The sequence below is a fragment of the Thamnophis elegans genome, chromosome Z, assembly GCF_009769535.1.
Source record: "Thamnophis elegans isolate rThaEle1 chromosome Z, rThaEle1.pri, whole genome shotgun sequence".
In the NCBI taxonomy this organism is placed as follows: domain Eukaryota; kingdom Metazoa; phylum Chordata; class Lepidosauria; order Squamata; family Colubridae; genus Thamnophis; species Thamnophis elegans.
The window spans coordinates 58866226-58883436 of NC_045558.1; positions in this window are offsets into that span (position 1 = coordinate 58866226).

Genomic DNA, 17211 nt, shown 5'->3' on the forward strand with positions numbered 1-17211 from the left:
CTAACGTTGTTAAAAGAACTAAGAGCTTAAAATCATTCAAAACAGTATTGACTTACTAACAAGCTACAAGGCTTAATAATTGGATTAGGTGGATTTTTTTTGGGGGGGGGGATTTAACAATTCTGTCTGTTAACAACAGACAGAAACAACTACCAAGAGATATTGTAATCTACTTTGCTACCAGGAACACAAGGAACCTGATACTAAAAGCATCCTATAAAACCAAATTGCAAATAGCAGGTCAGGAGGTGTTAGTTTTGAAGGAAATTCCACCTAAAATGTTGAAATCTAGGAAAGATTATGCATTTTTAGTGGATGAAGTCAAAAACCGCCAGATACAATACAGATGGGAAATTCCAGCCGGATTAGTGATGAACTACTTGGGACAAAGATATCGTCTCAACTCAGTTTGGAAGGCCAGAGATTTTTACAGCAACGTATTAAAGGCTGGTCACCCTCCATCTCCAGGATTTAGAGAAAGGGAAGAAGCAGGAGAGGCCAGACAGCAAGATATTCATGGATCAATGGATGCTGCTCAAGCCTTGAATTTTCTTGTGGAGACAGAAGGAATTATGGAGCAAAGACAAACTTGAGTGGCTACTAAACGTAAGGAACAAGAATTAAAGATGCAACAAGCCAAGACAACAATTCAAGAAACTACAAACATTAATACAGAAGCTGTGGGGGGGAGACAGGCCGAAGTTGAAATTACGGGATTTCCAGGTGGCTCTTAAAAAGCTTCAGGGAGCTGAAGATGACAATTAAATTTTTAACCTGGAATGTTAATGGCTTAAACTCACCACAAAAAAGGAAAAAAATGTTCCATTATTTGAAACAATTTAAAAATGATGTAATTTACTTGCAAGAAACACATATTAGAACAAATGACCAGAAATATTTGATGAATGCAAGATTGGGACAACATTTTGTAGCATCTGCTTTGGAGAAGAAAAATGGTATAGTTCTATACTTAAGAAAGGACTTAAAGGCTGAAGTAATTGAAGCAGACCCTCAAGGAAGATATATCGCAATTGAATTATTACTAGAAGGAAAGAAGACACTCTTAATGGGAGTATAGGCCCCAATCAACAACAAGAATTTTTTTATAAATTGCTCCATATCAAGTTAATACAATGTGATTATAGATTGAATATATTATTGGGTGACTGGAATGAAGTATTGGATACCAGGAAAGATAAGAAGTGACTACTGCAAAATATTCAAACACGTGCAAAGTTACCTAAGTCTTTCTTTAATATGATGGATGATATCAAACTAAGAGACATCTGGTGGGAAAGGAATGATAAAGAACAGGACTTTACATTTTTTTTCTGATAGGCACCAATCCTTTTCTAGCATTGATTTTATATTAATCACAAATGATTTTCTTTCTAGAATGAAGAAGACGAAGATATGCCCGAGAGCTTTAACAGATCATAACCCGGTTTGGATGGAACTGGAATATGGGAAGGGACCTAAAAGGTCTTGGAGGTTAAATGAAAATTTATTTAGATATGAGGAAAATGTCAATGAATGTAAAAAACTGTTGAAAGAATATTTTGCTTTTAATATGAATAAGGGAACATCTATGGAAATGGTTTGGAATGCAAGTAAAGAGTATATGAGAGTAGTTTTATTAAACTTAAATAACTTATATAGACGTAGACAGGGGGAAAAATGAAGGGAATTAGAAGAGGAGTTAAAGAAGAAAGAGCAAGAGCTAATATCTAACCCAGGTGATAAGAAGACAAAAGAGGCAATTACTTTACTACGAGCGCAATTTAACATTTGCTGTCAGATCAAGTGGCTATTAATTTATAATATGCTAAACATAATACTTTTTGCAATGCAAATAAACCAGGGAATTAAGATTAGGCATTACAAATACAGAGTACGAGCATTTGGGGATGAGTTGGTTGTAACTTTAACCCAATGTGGGGAAATCAGCTATAGGTTTAATGAACATAATTAATCAATATGGTCAAGTATCTGGGTTTAAAATAAATCTAGGGAAAACAAAGATGATAGTTAAAAATATGAATACAAATCAAAGAGAAGAATTCAAAAGTATAACAGGATGCGAGATAGTAAAAAAGGTTAAATATTTAGGAGTTTATATCACCACTTCAAACGGGAAATTATGTAAGTATAATTATGAACCATTATGGCATAGAATACTGATAGAAATGAACAAATGGAAAAAATTACAACTGTCTTTGCTTTGATAGCAGTAGTAAAAATGAATGTTTTGGCTAAATTTCTATTTCTTTTTCAAATGATACCAATACTCAAAAAAGTCACAAATTTGGAAGAATGGTAGAAGGGCAGAAGGGTATTTAATTTGTTTGGGCAGGGAAGAAACCAAGAATAAAACTTAAAATAATGCAAGACGTACATGAGAGAGGAGGTTTGAAAATGCCCAACTTAAAATTATACTATGAAGCAGTAGTCTTAGCAACAATTAGTGATTGGATCAACTCAACAGAGGATAGAATACTGAACATTGAGAGGTATCATTTGGTATATGGTTGGCATGCTTATTTAATATACGATAAGAAGGTGGATAAGATCTTTAAAAGTCATATTTTAAGAAATGCTCTATTGCATGTCTGGAAAAAATACCAATATAAATTAAATGATAAGATACCCATGTGGGCAGTACCCAGACATGCGATAGAGAATATAAGCATAGAACAAAAACAGGATGTAACCACATACAGAGAGCTTCTCACCATAGAAAGAGGTGTACTACAGTTAAAACCTTTGAATGTATTAAAAGAGGAAAGGGTAATTCAAACCTGGTTTCAGTATGGACAGCTACAGGCCAGATGGAAAAAAGACCAGAAAATTGGTATTATGCAAAATGAGGATAACTTAGTAAAACAAATTAGGGACCAGAGTCAAATGCATATAAACAGATTATATAATATATTGATAGAAATAGATTCTGAAACAGAGTTAGTTAAAGACTGTATGATAAAATGGGCACAAAATTTTGAAGAACCAATAATGATGGAAACATGGGAAAAGACATGAGTAAGAAATGTAAAATGTAAAAAAGCCCAAAACTTGAGAGAGAATTTTTACAAGATGTTTTATAGATGGCATTTAGATCCTAAAATATTAAGTTGTATGTATCTGAACTTACAACTTAAATGCTGGAGATGTGATTGTGTTGATGCTACGTATTATCATATATGGTGGACTTGTAAAAAAGTCAAAGCATTTTGGATAAAAATATGGTGGATTATCCAAAATATTCTTAAAAAGAGGATAAAGTTTACTCCTCAGTTATTTTTGTTAGGTATAATTACAGATTGTACAGTTATAGAGACTAATTTGATTTTGAACTTAACAACAGCAGCAAGACTGTTGGTGGCGCAGTACTGGAAGAAGGAAGAATTGCCTATTATTCAAGAATGGACGTTAAAAGTAACAAACTTAGTAGAGATAGCTAAAATATCAGCATACCTCAAGGACCACTCAAATGAGAAATACAAGTTGGAATGGAGAAGATGGATTGATTATATTCAAAATAAATATGGGACTAAGAAATTTCAGTTAACTTATGAATGAATGAACAAGGAATGTTATAACTTATCTAAAGTTAGCTTTACAAAAGGGGAGTTAAAGCACAAGCGAAGGGACGATCCTAAAGTTAGTTAGTTTATTTTAGTGTATGATTGCTAAATGTTTATACCTAAGGTGACCAGATTTTCAGATTGGTAAAGAGGGACACCATTGACCGGGGAGGGGGGGCTTGATTAAAAATTTTATATTTTGTCAAAAGGTCACAAAAGGTGATTACATGACCCCAGGACACTGAAACCATCATAAATACGAATCTGTTGCCAAACATCAAAATTTTGATCACATGATCATGAGGATGCTGCAACGGTCGCTAAGTGTGAAAAATGGTCACAACAGTCGCTAAGTGTGAAAATGGTCATCAGTCACTTTTTTTAAAGGCCATTGTAACTTTGGTCACTAAACACCTCACTCAAAGGAACGTGGCGACAGGATTGAACCTTCTGGACAGCAAGAAAGAACTTTTTGGCTTACCTGCAGAGATGCGACGCGGGCAGGTAGAGGAAGCGCGCCATGTCCCGGGAGGACAATAGTTGTTCTGGGGTCTGGGATGAGGGGGATGTCGTTCAGCGCCTATCCACTCTTCCTCTCCAGCGAAAGTTCTGCAGGAGAGTTGCCAGCTGTGCTGACACATGCGTTATAAGGGAAATGAATATAACAAAAAGGCCAAGGAGTTTGCTTGCATTGGCAGCAAAAGCGAAAGTTGCTTGTAGTGGGAGGAGCTCGCAGCCCAGGGGCTGCTGATATCTTGCACAGAAGGGGTGAGAAAGACGGGGGAACCCGGTCTAGGAATGAGCTGTCAGCCTGACAAAATGCAACCCCTTCTTTTTCCTTCCTTCCTCCTTCCATCCTTCCTTCTTCCTTCCTTCATTCCTCTTGCTTATCTACCTTCACCTTATCCGTCTTCTGCTCTTTCCCTCTCTTCCTTCCTTTCTCCTTCCATCCTCTCTTCTTTCCTCACTCACTCCCTTCCTCCTTTTCTCTTCCTTCCTCCTTCCATTCTTTCAGCTTCCTTTCTTTTGCCTATCTACCAGGGGTGGGTTTCAACCGGTTCGCGGCAGTCCCCGCGATCCGGTTGGTCGCCGAACCCGGTAGTAAGTAACTTCCGGGAATGGCGAAGGCCCCCCCCGCGCCCGCTCCTTACCCGGTTTTGCCGAATTCTGCGCTTCCACGCATGCACAGGACGCATACAGCGCCTGCGCGATCCTCCAGGAGCAGCTAGAGCATCGCACAGACGCTAATACGCATGCGCGCAGTGCGCGCATGCACGCGCGCGCTGCGCGCATGTGCGAGGACGCCGCCGGCCTCGTTCCAACCGAACCGGTTGGAACGGGGCGAGAAACCCACCCCTGCTATCTACCTTCTCTGTCTTTCTGGTCTTTCCATCTCTCTTCCCCTTCGCTTCTGTTCCTTCCTCCTACCATCCTTTCACCTTCCCTCCTTCCTATTTCTTCCTTCTTCCTTCCTTCTGCCTATCTACCTTCACCTTCTTTGTCTTTCTGCTCTTTCCCTGTCTTCCCCTTTCCTCCCTCCCTCCCTTCTTTCCTTTCTAGTTCGATCTTTTCTTCTTTCCTCTCCCTCCCTTTTTTCCCCTTCCTTTCTCCTTCCTCTTGCCTATCAACTTCATCCTCTTTGTCTTTCTGCTCTTTCCCTCTCTTCCCCTTCTCTTCCTATCTCCTTCCCTCTTTTCTCCCTCCCTTCTTTTTCTTCCTTTCTTCTTCCATCTTCCTCCTTCTCCTTCCTCCTTCTTTCTATTCTTTCTCCTTCCTTCCATCTTTTCTCCTTCCATATTCTCCCCCCTCCTTCTTTTCCTTCCCCCCTTCCTCCTTTCTTCCTCTCCTTCCCACTCTCTCCTTGGGAGGGGACAAAACCCAAGGGTTAATGGGTTTATTTATTTATTTATTTGTAAAATTTATATGCCGCCCAATCCCGAAGGACTCCGGGCGGCTTACAAAAAAGAAAAAAAACAGTTTAAAATCGCAACACCACATACATTCATTCTAATCGGGGCTGGACCTCAACAGTGAGGTCAACAGCCCCAGGCCTGCTGGAACAGCCAGGTTTTTACAGCTTTCCTGAAGGCCATGAGAGTGGGTATGGTCCGGATCTCTGGGGGTAGCTGATTCCAAAGAGTCGGAGCAGCCACAGAGAAGGCTCTCCTCCGGGGGCCCGCCAGCCGACACTGTCTGGCTGACAGCATCCGAAGGAGGCCCAATCTGTGGGATCTTACTGCCCGCTGGGAGGTATGTGGCAGTAGGCGGTCTCGAAGGTACGCTGGCCCTAAGCCATGTAGGGCTTTAAAGGTAATAACCAACACCTTGAATTGCGTCCGGAGACCAATTGGTAGCCAGTGCAGCTCGCGGAGGACAGGTGTAACGTGGGTGTACCTCGGTGCACCCAATATCACTTTTCAAGGGTAGTCCCATGTAGAGCGTGTTGCAATAATCCAGCCTTGAGGTGACAAGGGCATGAGTAACCATTTGAAGTGCCTCCTGATCCAAATAGGGCCGCAATTGGTGCACCAGACAAACCTGGGCAAAGGCCCCCCTGGTCACAGCCGATAGAAGATGTTTCAGTTTCAGCTGAGAATCCAGGAGGACCCCCAAATTGCGGACCTCTCTGAGGGGCATAAATTTTCATTCCCCAGGATCAAGGATGGACTGTCTGAACTGTCCTTCGGGGGCAGCATTCAAAGCCACCCAGTCTTATCGGGATTGAGCACAAGTTTGTTCACCCCCATCCAGATCCTAACAGCCTCCAGGCATCGGAACATCATGGCCACCGCTACACTGAGCTGGCACGGGGCAGACAGATACAGTTGAGTATCGTCTGCATATTGATGGTACTTTACCCCATGCTGTTGCATGATCTCACCCAGCGGCTTCATGTAGATATTAAATAGGAGGGGGGACAAGACCGAACCCTGTGGCACACCACATTTTTTTAAAATAATCTTTATTGGTTATACATTTTTTTAAGGGTAAAACATACAAATACAAATACAGTTTTAAACATACAACCCCCCTCCCCCCACGGGCGGTGACAGTCATTCACAGCCCAACTTTTTTTTCCCTTCCTCATTGTTTAGTCTCTAAACAACATCTTCTCATTACAAAGTTCAGGGATCTATTACAATACCCACGTTCACTTTTAGTTCCCATTGTTAACAACTGCTATTTAACTTTCCCCGTTTTAGGTTCCTGCTGTTCTCCTTGTCGCCCACATATACCATAGGTTCTAGCTAAGATAATGTTCTGTTTCTCCTTTGTCTCTCAGCCAACCCGTCATTCTGTCCATTTCTGCACATTCATAGATCTTTTTAATTATGGCATCTTCCGACGGTATGGTAGTAGATTTCCAAAATTGTGCATAGGTTATTCTTGCAGCCACAATTATATGTAGGCTCAAATGCCATATAGATTTACTCATGTTTTCTGGTTTATGCTTAGTAAAAAATTCTTGGGTTTCCATTCCATGCTTGCCCCGGTAACCTCTTTTAGCCATTTTTGAATCCTTCTCCAATATTTCGTGGCCGCAGTACAAGACCACCAAATATGGTAGAATGTACCTCCTTTCTTCCACATTTCAACACAGTGGAGATAACCCAGGAAATATTTTGGCTAACCTCGTTGGGGGGAGGTGCCATCTATAAGCCATCTTGTATATGTTTTCTTTAAATGCTGTAGATATTGTAAGTTTAATAGTCTTACTCCATAGATCCCACCATTTGCCCATTTCAATCTCATAGCCAAAGTTTCTCTCCCATGTTATTAGAAGGCTTTTATCCATCTCTTCTTTAGCATCTTGACAGGTCAAAAACTGATAAATCTTCGATAACATTTTCTTATCTCCACCAAACAAAGTCTTATCTAGCCCCTGAGGGTTTGGGTAGATCCCAAAACGTACCTTATCGCTTTTAAACCTATTTCTAATCTGTAAATATTCCCACCATTCCAGATTCCTGCCCTGCTGCTCTAATTCCATCTTTGTTTTCATGTTGCCATCTTCTGTCATAATGTCTTTATATGTTATGTTTCTTGTCCAATTAAATACACTGGGATGCGTTAAGGCCTCTAACGGTGCCAACCAGCACGGAACCCTAAGATAGTATTTTTTCCTCATCTTTTCCCACACCCTGATCAAAATCTTCCAAATATAATGTCCCATGAAGTACCTATGGGGGGTATCTCTTTCTTGCCAGAAGGAGGCGTGCCATCCCTGAGGCACACCACATTTGAGGGGCCTAGGGGTCGACCTTTGCCCCCAACCAACACTGACTGCGACCTATCAGAGAGGTAAGAGGAGAACCACCGTAAAACGGTGCCTCTCACTCCCACCTCCCCTAGGTGTTGCAGAAGGATACCATGGTTGATGGTATCGAAGGCCACTGAGAGGTCAAGAAGCACCAGGATAGAGGAATGTCCTCTATCCCTGGCCCACCAGAGATCATGCTTCAAGGTGCTAGTCGTAACTTATAAAGCCCTTCATGGTATTGGATCTGGGTACTTGAGAGACCGCCTGCTGCCAATTACCTCCCACAGACCCATTAGAACTCACAGGGTTGGCCTCCTCCGGGTGCCATCTACCAGCCAATGCCACCTGGCTATTACCCGGGGGAGGGCCTTCTCTGTGGCAGCTCCTGCCCTCTGGAATGAACTCCCCGCAGGGATTCGGACCCTCACCTCTCTCCAGGCCTTCCGAAAAGCCGTCAAAACCTGGCTTTGCCGGCAGGCCTGGGGGTGATGAGTTCCCTCCCCTCTCGACATGTATGGTTGTGCGACTGTTGTTTACTTTTATTATTTGTATTTTGTTTTTTATGTTCCCCTTTTTCCCCCTTGAATTGTTTGCCGCCCTGAGTCCTCCCGGAGAAGGGCGGCATACAAATAATAAAATTCTATTCTATTCTAGTTTGGGGGGGGAGTTCCTCGTTCTCCTTGTTCTTCTCCTCTGCGGGGCCTGGGAGTACTGCAGGAAGTCTGAGGCGGCTGGGGCAGCTGGTGATAGTTGTGGGGGGCAGGCTCCCCATCCTCCTTGTCCTTGTCCTCCCTCTCTGCGGGGGCCATGTGTCACAAGAGTAGGCATGTAAAGCAGTTGGTATGGCAAAGGTTCCCCATGGCCTGGCATGCTTGGCTGGCCCCATATACCCCCTTTCTAAACTCGATATAAATACCGAAATACTCCTTGCGCACATGCAGCTCCAGCTACTTCTCCAGCGTCAGCGCCTCCAGCTGCCGCTCCATCTAATTCATTTCCTTTCCTGTTCCACCATGCCGGGACTGTAATTCATCTTCTTCCACGGCGTGCCAGTGTAGGCCGGCTCCTCTGGGGCGCCCGGAGGCCTCCCCAAAGGCCCGTTCCCCAAAGCTAGCCCACTGCTTTCCCCGATGGGGTCCAGCAGCAGCATGCAGTTGAAGCCAAAAGTGCTGGCCCTGTTTTCCTGTTTCCTCCCATTGCTCTTGTTGCTGGCTGCTGCTGCTGCAGCAGCCGGAGCGGTGGGCAAAGCCGCACGGAGAACCGAGGCCGCGGCGGCCAGAGAAGGATTGGGGGGCAGCAGAGACCAAATAAAGTCAGAAGATCCTATTTGTTGGATCACATTGCTGCGAACTTATAAACCAAATCAGGGGAACATTTTGCAACCGAGGGTGCTGCAAGGAAAGGGGGGAGGGAGGCAGTCCTAACGTTTCCCCAGTTTTGCAAGGAATGAGAAACAGTGCTTTAATCCAAAGCAAAGGATGACTGCAATCGGAACCACAGACAGGGAAAGAAAAAAAGATCCTTGTAGCACAAAACCCACCTTTGCATGGTTGTGAGAACATAGGTTAAAAAAAAAAGGCACAGCGTCCCTCCGCCCTCTGAATGGGACTCAGTGTGATTCCGATTTGAATACAAGGACATGGAGCTGGGTGGGGAGATAAGCACCTTCATTTGCATTCTCTGCGACCATGATGCTTTGCGAGGAACAATTCCTGGGGCTCCCTGTGACTTTTTGCAGATTTTTCCTTTCGTGCTTAAAAAAAAAATTGGGACTTTTTAAAACCACCACAGAATGAGCTGTCAGCCTGACAAAATGCAACCCCTTCCTTCGTCCTCCTCCTCGTCCATCACTAACAGCTGGGGGCTCAAAAATCGGAGCGAAAAGCCAGTCCTCCATATCTTCCTGGATTCACTCTGAAGATTTTTAAATCCCCCTTCTGTGCATAAACACTCCTTCAGCCCCCCATCCATCCATCCATCCATCCATCCATCCATCCATCCATCCATCCATCCATCCATCTATCTATCTATCTATCTGTTTTTCTCTCACTCTCCATGTGGCTCTTTACCTCTATCTCCCTCCCTCCCTCTGTCTCTCTGTCATTCTCTCTGTGTGTCTGTCTCTCCTTCCTCCCTCTGTGTGTGTGTGTGTGTCCCTCTGTCGCTGTCTGTAAGCCCCTATCATCCTGGATCAGGCTGAGCTGCCTGTCCTTCTTCAACATCTCTCGGGGGTGCACATCCATCATAAAATCCATCGGGTCGTCTAAAGTAGCGGGGTTCAGCAGGACCTTGGCTGAATGCGTGCAAACGCTCAAACGCTCCGCTGCTTACCGCTCCTCAACTAGTTGCAAAGTTCTCTCCAGAGATTCTGGCGGGCGGAGGCAGTGCTTGCCTCTCGAGCTTTGGTTAAGGGGATTTTTTCTGCGGGACAGAGCCTGGGCGGCAGGGAATTTTCCCGCCGAAGTAGAAGTCGAGGCTTTCAAACTAGTCTGATCCTGCTTGAAAAGGTTGCTGTGGCAGAGCAAAGGGTGCCCTGGCTGAGGATTCCCTCTTTCAGTCGGTCTCTGGAATTCCCCCCCTTTTTTTTCTACAGAAGGAAGATTTTTTGACTGGGCTCGACATGATTAAGGCCGTTCTGTTCCTCCTTTGCGCTTCTTGCATGGGCACGCACTGCCCTCTTCTCTCTGATAGCCGCCTGGTTAAAAAGGAGGAGGAGCCCATCCAGGAAGATGAGGAACGCGAGAGGGATCCCTGCCCCCTTGGATGGGCTCCGGACTAGCGGAGCCTCCTCTTCCTCCTTTTTAACCAGGCAATCTTTTTAACCAGGCGATCTTTGGCTGCTGCACAATCCCAAGGGCACACGCTGCCCGGTTTGCTGAATCCGGCGTGGCTTCAGAGAAAGAAGGCATGCGAGAAAGCCTCCACCATCCCCGCTGCCTGAACATTTGAATGAAGGAGGCGGCAGGCTCCTTTGTCCTCGGCTATGCGATTTTATTTCATTCTCTGCTGCCCGAACGAGTGAATGAGGTAAAGGGAGAATGAAAGGAGATTGCGTCCCTTTTGTCTCCCCGTTGCTCAGAAAAGCAACTCCGGGAAGGTCCTTTGGTGGCGGCAGGCATCCTAGAACCTGCCTGCTAGCAAAGGACCTTCCCAAAGTTGCTTTTCTGAGCAACGGGGAGACAGAAGGGACAAAATACCGGCCGGCCGGGACGGGTATACAGGGCTGGGGGCGGGGCAGGCTTACTTCCGGGTCTGGTCACAAAAATTGGGACTTTTTAAGAATGCCCTGGGACGCGGGACAAATTGTGCGAAATTGTGACTGTCCCGCCAAAATTGGGGTGTCTGGTCACCTTATTTACACCCTGCATTTGCTCTGGGAGATTGGGGGGGAGGGGATGTGGGATTGGGGGGGAGGGAAGGGGAAAGGTATATAATTGTAAAACTTATTAAAACTTTTAATTAAAAAATATATTATGCAAATTCAAAATTCATTTCAGACTGATTTCATCTGATAATTAAGTTATTATTTAATTATCCTATAAAAAAATGCTCCTAAAAGCATTTTCTTTGGCAGGAAATAAAATCAGGAAGAAGTGCTATTAATATATTGCTTTGTCCCATTCTTCTGGCATTTGCTGCATGTTATAAGTAATATTATACAGAAAGTTTGAAGGCTATTCTCCATTTCCATACTGTTCTCTATCTCTTTCTATGTACATTCATTCCAACAAAGTTCAACTTCAGTATCAGGTATGAGACAGCCTTCAAGGGTAAAAGAAGTAAAAAAAATTGGACCTTCACAAGTAACTGAAAATTCAGAGTTGTTCATTGCAGTTTTGGAAGAACCTGATATTATCTTTCACTTTAAATACAAATCTCTCAACACAACTAAAAAAAGAGTTTGAGAAAAAAGACACATTTGAGACTTTTTCTTTAAGGATATTAAAAAGGTTGAGGATTCCATGATAAAAAGAGATGTTTATAACTGCTTGATAAAAACTTCCAGAAAAGAAAAATATTTTATTCCATGATGTGTGTGTGTGTGTGTGTGTGTATGTATGTATGTGTTTAAGTTCAAGTTTAGCATCTAAACAAAGGGTGAAAAAAGAGTGGTGGTTTTTGCCAGCAAGATCAAAGAATTTGAAAGAATACAATGAATCTTGTTAATAATGGTGACAGTTCACAAAGGTTATTAGGTACAAATCAAAATATATACTATTTCCATAGCAAGGAAGATAAAACAGGAATGGTTAAATTGGTTGTTTTATGCAAAGTGGGGGGGAAATGAAACTTTGACTTTGGTTTTGTTGATAAAAAAGATTTGTCGTTATAGAAATGGCTAGTTATATATTAATTTGTAAAAGCAAAAAGTTGAGGTTGGAGTGTTTTTACCTCATACTGTATTAAGAGTTGGAAGTCAATGCCCCCCCCCCCCCTGTATTTCACACTCCCTTTCTCCTATTTCTTTTCCTTCCCTTAATTTCCTATTTCTACTTTTTTTCTATTTTATATAATGAAATAAATTTAAAAATGGAAAATAAAAAATAACTATGGAGCTTCATTTAGTCTCATCTACTAGTTTCTTTTTCCTATCGTAAATTGGAATAGGCCCACATTTCAAAAGAGGATACTGTGTTTTGTGTGTACCTTGTGTTTTATTCATTTTTTTCCATTAATTAAATCATTCATTCATTCATGTCATTAAACATGATTCGGGACAGCATATAGCTAATAATAAAAAGAAGATTACAACTCCTAAAATACTATTTAAAATAAATAGAACAAAATAAATTATAGAGAACACTCATATAAACATAATATAACTATCAGACAGGTTCCCTATGAGATCCCCAATATTTCTGGAAGAAAATTTTAAGACCCTTCTGGAAACTACAGGAATAGGGCTAATTTAATGGAGGCGGGGATTTATTTCCAGAGGGCAGGGGCAACAGCAGAAAAGACATGTTGATCTGGGTCCCACCAGATGGGAAGGATATACTAGAAAGAGGGAGAACATTTTCTTCCTGATTTTGTTTAATTCCAGCCAAAGTTCCTCAGATAATCTGGATTCATGCCAAATAAAACTTTAAAGATGAAAACCAGCACCTTGAATTGCACCTGGAAATGAATTGGCAGACAATTCAATTTGCGGAACAGAGAACATTTGCCATACTAAAATCACATATAATTGGTTATCGAGATTCATTCAACATCAGTTGTAGTTTCTGAAGAGTTTCAAGGATAGCCCATTTGCATTACACTAATCCTCTCTGGAAATAAGGAGAGTATGAGTGATTTTCCGAGTAGTGTCTATGGTCCAGGAATATAATTTAGTTATGTAAATAATCAGCCAATTACTTACTCCATTTTTTATTTGCACATGTATGGATGGCTATGACTGAAACCCATAGGGAAACAGAATATATGACTAAATGCACTAAAACACCTATGCTCAAGAAGAGGCTGGCTGGGACTGCCAATGACCTTCAGAGAAAAATAGATTCTTTTTAAGACTGCAGCTTCAATTTCTACAACCACAATCTATAAGATAAAGATAAGAGTAATGTGGCTTCGTGACAATACAAATGTTAAGATTATAAGAATTTCCTGATACTCAGATCAACAGAAAACAAAATATCAATGAAGTGTAATCAATACATTAAGTGTGTAACACCATTAACAACAGGTAAATGCACAGTACTTTAGTTTTTTGATGAAGATTTTAAAAATCAAAGTCATCATGAGAAGCAGAGCAAGCTCTTTTAAGAAGTATAAGCCCATTTATTATTCTCAGTTCCTCTTTGAAATATAATGCTGTGGCCAATAAGATGCAGAACTTATAAAAACATTCACTGGAACAACAGCTACACATTTCCAAGAATGTGCTTCCAACCAATTTGAAGTCAGAGACATTCTTGCCCTTTGACAGGACTTTGTGTCATCTCAACTGGCTGAGATCTCAAGATCTCAAGTATTACATTGCAATTATATAATCAGATAATGGAAACAGGAATCAGGCTCTGCTACATCAAGGATACAGCCCTACCCAAAAGGTCCCTATTCAAAGAGTCATGAGTTTCAATGAATTCAACAAATCTATATTTGGCCCCCTAGTTCATACTGCAGCCCTATTTCTTTTTGTCTTCAAATGAAGGATGCAATGAATTTATCACTTCTGGGCAGTGATCATCAGCATTTCTCATATGTACATGCCCTTCTTGAGCTTCAGTGCATTTCCATTTTCAATCAGGTTTACATGAGTATTAGAGATATTTCTTATTCAAGGCTAGGTATACCATCCAATTTCTTTAAATACTTAAAAAATTTGCTAACTGCTTTTCCTGGGAGTTGAACCTCTCTTTCTTTTGTCAATGATTACAATATTCAGGAGAGATTGATATTGATAACAAGCATGGAAAAACAGCCAGATACCACTCTTTAAATTTTATTTTGTTTATTTTTGGTTGGCACAAGAGTGGGGAGCATAATTATATTCAAACAGGAAATAGCTTGGATTATGTAGTTCAAGTCTTACACACTTGCAGCAAAGTAATTTGTTGTAGCATATTAATTATCTCATAGCTTCTATTTAGGCTGCAGCTCTTGCTATTATGTTAATATTTTCAGCACCACTGTCTACAACAGGTATATGGCAGCTTCAGACAATTTCTGGGTGGGTTTGCTTCCGGCTGCATGTGGAAATTGAGAAAAGCATGTTTATTTTCTCCGGCATTTTTGCTTTTTATTTATTAAGAGATTTAAAAGACTTTGGACAACCGAATTCAAAAAGGATAACAATGAACAAAGATGGCGTGTGCAGAATTTGCAAGGGGGGAGTGGGGGCAGGGAAAAGAAGAAAATACTGAATACTGCAGTGTTGGAGTGATGAGTGTTAGGGGGGTGGTGGAGAAAATACTGCAGTTTTCATGAAATAAGATGGAGAGGCACATAAAGAGTAGGTTTTTCATTGTCTGTAAAATATAAACACAGATGAATTCTGTCTTTGGTTTGTTCATGCCTTTCACTCTGCACAGCAGGGATTTTCTTAAGAAGTTGCCCTCTGCGAAATTTCACTAAATGGAAACCATGGACCTTGCATGATGTGATTATAATCATACCAGCTATTCTTTTAGCATAATTTTGTTTGAAATCCAGGAAACCATCTTGTTTCCTTTAATACACAGACACACACACATATACACACACACTTATATGGAACACCTCCACTTAATATTTTCTTAATTTTTAAAACATCTGTATCATATTTTTTTTGTATCCTACATGTCCTTTTTAGGGAAAGGCTCAAAATTAATATAATAATTTTGAGCTGATGTGAAGCTATCCATTGCTGGCAATCATTGCAATAGCCTAAAATCAGTTTCATGGCATAGTGTGCCCAGGTTAGAAAAACTATTTTAAAATTTGCAGTTGGGGTCTAGAAAAGATTTTGATTTTGTGACAGATAAATTCAGGATTTTGCCGCAGTGTACATCTGCAGTCCCAAAATCCTCTGGAAGACAATCCTCCTTGAAAAAGGTAAACACTTTTAACTTTTCATGAATAATAATATAAAAATATACAACCATTTTGAAATTTAAGAAGGCGGGGAAGACTAGTGAATTCTAAGAGTCAATGATACTGATTCTACATTGAAATAAAAACTAGAATGAAAATATGCTATAGATATTCTCTTTTGTTTTTCTTATTGCTAACTTCATTACTGATCTTCTATCAATGGATGCCACCCCAAAATACATCTAGCATCAATAATCATCACCATCTTGCATATGACTAAATTAAAAGCTAACATCTGATATTTATGTGTTAACACCACTGAATTGCAGAAATATGCATAATCTTGCACATTTGCTCAGAGATAAATTTCACAGACCTGAGATTTGCTCTTAATTTGACTAAAATTGCTGTTTGTACTAACAATATAGATGAAATTCAGACACTTCCTCCCCCTTACTGTCACACTGTCACATTTTATTCTTTTATAGTTGATTTTAGGGCAGTATCTAGCAATGAGAATAAGCAATTGTTCTGACATTGGGTGGCATTCAAATTGAATTTATAGTAGTTTAGCCTTTTGTCATGAAATTACAATAATTATGAAAAATTAAGTTGGTCAATAAATTACATGAAGACTTCATATATGAAGCTCAGAATTTCCTGGTTGTATGTTAATGAAATCAAAATTTAAAAAATAACATTTTGTTATGAGGGATGCAGCTGATGGAGGAAATCTGTAACTGTTAACCAAGAAAGAACTGAAGGAACAGAAGAAATTGAAACATTATTTTCAAACTGTTGTTCATTATTCTTCTTTGCTGAACTTATTTATCTATACCATGTCTTGATGTTTAAAGAACAATCTAATTTAGAACAGAATAGAATGAAGTAGATTGAATTAGCGAAATAAAATGTTGCTGCTTTTTATTTGATTGAAGTCATGTTATTTTCTCTGCAAGGCTGTCTAACTACAGGAATTCCAAAATGATTTAAATAAAAAGGACATATACAATGCAAAAATATTTTTCATTATGAGATTTTGAAATGCTTGAAGGAAGAGTTCTAACAGCATCACTTCATAACTAGGATGTAAGCGTACAAGAATCATAATGCCATCAATCCATCATCATAAAAGTTACAAAAATCCCCCCCAGTTAATATACAATAAGCATTTTAAATGTTTAACCAGTATTTATATTTATCTGAAAACATTACATTTTTCTGTTTATTTTATACTATTAAATCATCTTGCATTACGATTATCACTCCAAAATTAAAATACATAACTTCTAAAATACCCATATAAAATTTTTAAAGATCTTATGTTTTTATTTTAAAAATTGATGAACACACACACATACACACACGCATTTCCAACCTACAATATTCCAAAAGCATATTCTAGTTCTTGTTAACAATTATTATAAAGAACCATTATTCTTCACATTAGGCTATTTGATTGTATTCACTGCAACATGATTGGAGAAAATTATTTTCAGTGATGAATACTGACATCCTAAGGATAATTTTGAATTGTTCAAAAATAAATATATGCTTTCTTCCTTTTCTCTAGGTTTCCAGACATACAGAGAAATTATCTAGCATTTTTAATATTCATTTCAGATTACCAATCATCTGGGTATATTTCAGATGCATGCATGTTTACGTTTTGAACATTTCAAATATAATGGCTTATGTATTCATTTCAAGAGTGATTTTTTTCAAAAAAGCTCAATACTGATCATGCAATTTATTATCTAAAGGAAAAGAACTCCTAGTAACCAAATCTCACATCTATCTACCTACCTACCTGTCGTCCGTCCATCCATCTATCCATTTACTTGTACAGCAAGC